The 3,075-nt window shown below is 33.1% G+C and overlaps 1 pseudogene; it reads right to left on the reverse strand.

Moving 5' to 3' along the window:
- Window positions 1-2,420: 2,420 nt before the first annotated feature.
- Window positions 2,421-2,539, reverse strand: LOC111744321 (annotated as a pseudogene).
- Between the last annotated feature and the right edge of the window lie 536 nt (window positions 2,540-3,075).

Raw genomic sequence — 3,075 nt, forward strand, 5'->3', positions numbered from 1 at the left:
AAGGTTCACGTATAACCTCATTAAATAAGACAGCAAGTCCAAGTGACATCCAAAGCTATTAAACACACTAGATTGGTCCATAATAATAAGAAACATATTTCACATCTGTTGCACAGTTCGGGGCTTTTAACAAGTAATAGGCAGAACATTCTGGAAAGAGTTGCTTCCCCATCGGTATATCACTGTCAGTGCCAGGGCTGTCTCAGAAGAAGCACTTATCTCATACACTTTATTGCTTGATAGCTTGCTGATTGCTTTTACAAAGCAATAAATTGATGGCCTGATTCAGTACTGACATTAGGTTATGTTCATTTTCAGTGATTGATGTGCCAAATTAGAACTCTTGTATTCTTCTTTGTTTAGGAATATGAAATTCTAAACAGGGCTGTCTGATGTCACAAATAAAACAGTATAACTGATACCAAATGAACCATCTTTATTCATTTAAATAACGAACTGGCTTTTCCCTTTAATGACATTTTCATAATTTATGTTTTAATGTCTCCATTTCCAATTAAATTGTCTAGCCAAATTTTAAAACAACTTGAAAAAAAATAAAGTATTGTATTTCTTAAAATTTGCAATTTCAAAGCAGATGCAGTAAAGCATACAAAATCAGAATATATAAATTATTAATAAATCGTTTAGATAAATTTAATAATTTAACTACTTTTCAATATTAAAAGACTTATTTTTTTTAACTGAAGTTATACCGTTTGCTTTTATCATTTTAAACTAGAAAGGTAAAAAAAGTGAAACAATAAAAAAGGTATTCTTTCTATTTTATAATGTTTCCACTCTTTTCAGAAAATTTACTAGGGCAACCTTGATTGAAATAACACTAGTATTCTCCTTTCCATAGAAGCTAGCAAATTCAATACTAAGATTTTTATTAGTTTAAGAAAACGCAAATAGCGAATGTATTTTCAACCCAGTATATCAAATGACAAACAATCTGATGCATAATTAAATAATCTCTCTAGACCAGTGGTTCTCAACTGGGCATGATTTTACCCCCAGGGAACATTTAGAAATATAAGAATACACGTTTGATTGTCACAATGGGGGCATTGCTACTGACATTTAGTGAACAGCAGCCAGGATTGATGCTAAACATCTTACTGAGCAGAGGACATCCCTCTACGACAAAGAATTATCAGCCCCAAATATCTAGTGTGCTAAGGTTGGGAAGCTTGCTCTAGATACATTAAGGGAACAAGTGTATATATCGTGGGAATTTCTGCCCTGATAAGTACTGATAGTACCCTCATCCTGTTAAAATAAAATATCTTAATAAGACAGATACACATTGTCTGTTTAGTTGTGCCCTGTGCCGCCATTAATGGGGTAAAACTGTGGCCTACGACCCCAGATACATAACAGGTATCCTAACAGGGAATAGGATAAAATGGATGGTCTCAGTCTTACAAATTGGGTTTTACTGAACAGCGAAATGGAATCAGGTAAATAAAAAGAAGGGTGGTCATCAGGAGTAAATGGAGAGTTTTGATAATGCTGATTTGATGATTAGAGTTGGAATACGTGGACAAGAGAAAATAACTTAGGCTTTAAGAAAAGCTTTGCAACTGGATTAACTCTATGTGTTGGCCTGCAGTAACTGCGGTAGCACTGGTTAGTGTGTCACCATTTTAAATTGTTTGATTGTATCATATATTTGTTTACACACATATGGGTATGGAATAAGTTCTTTGTGTGTATGTGTGTGTGTGTGTGTGTGTGTGTGTAAAAGAGACAGAGAGAGAATGTGACTAAACTAAACATAACTTTATGTGTGCTGTATTTGACTTTTATTATTTATGAAGGTACAAAGTACGACAGAACTAAAAATTGAACAATTTTTTAAAATCATTTTTACTAAAATGCAATATTTTAAAAAATGCAATATTTTCAATAAAGCAGAGTTAACATTTGATTTTAAATAAAGACTAAAAATACCAATGCAGTTGACACAACTGAGATGAGGTCTTTATTACATATACATGGCTGGGAATTTAAATTATATAATAAAATACAGAAAAATACTGAGAAAATGTTCACCCAAGGCAAATTTGACAGCCAAAACCACCTGTGAAATATCTAATATTTTCTGTTGGATTCTCTCCTTATTTGTACGGTTCCTAATTTTTAGCTGTACATTTATTTTACGCGCATGCATTTTTAAAAATTGTTTATTGAGGTAACATTGGTTAATACGATTACATAATTTTCAGGTGTACATTATAATTTGACATCTATATGTTCCATTGTGTATTTACCACCCAAAGTCCAGTTTCCTTCAGCTATCATATATTTTTATTTTTTATTTTTTTTATTTTTCAGACGAGGCAACCCTTGGTCGACCTCACAGATTGCAAGGACCTTGTCAGCTTACAATCTATTATTTTCTTCTAATTTTTTTATACCTACAGCACCTGGTCTTCCTAGGTGGTCTCCCATCTAAGTACTAACCAGGCCCGACCCTGCTTAGCTTCCAAGATCAGACGGGATCGGACTTGATCAGGGTTTTATGGCCATAGACCAGCTACCATATAGTTGATCCCCCTTACCCACTTTGCCCTATCCCTACCCCTCTATATTTGACCCCTTTTACTCCATCTATCTATCCCCTCCTCCCCTACCCCCTATTCTCTGGTAACGACTAGTCCATTTTCCATGTCCATGAGTCTCTGTTTGTCCTGTTCCTTTGTTGCTTTTAGGTTTATATCCCATATATAAGTGATATCATGTGATTTTCAACTTTTTCTGTCTGGCTTATTTCACTTAACATGCATGCATTTTTGAAAAATAAAGTCTAAGGAATAGAACCTTCAGTAAAAAATAAATAATTAAATGGTTGATATGAAATCACTAGAATACCTTAAAAAAATCCATAGTGATTTTCATCCTTACTCAAAAGGTTGCAATTATATTTATACTGACAACATTCCAGGATAATTGATAAGCCGATCAGGTAATTAAAAGTCTTTGATTATATGACTATTATTATCTTTTATTATTTTTTATTTAATTTATAGAATTTTGAACATTAATAGGTTCTGGAAGTTTCCCATTACT

Source organism: Pteropus vampyrus, unplaced genomic scaffold (genome assembly GCF_000151845.1).
Source record: "Pteropus vampyrus isolate Shadow unplaced genomic scaffold, Pvam_2.0 Scaffold132, whole genome shotgun sequence".
NCBI classification, from domain to species: domain Eukaryota; kingdom Metazoa; phylum Chordata; class Mammalia; order Chiroptera; family Pteropodidae; genus Pteropus; species Pteropus vampyrus.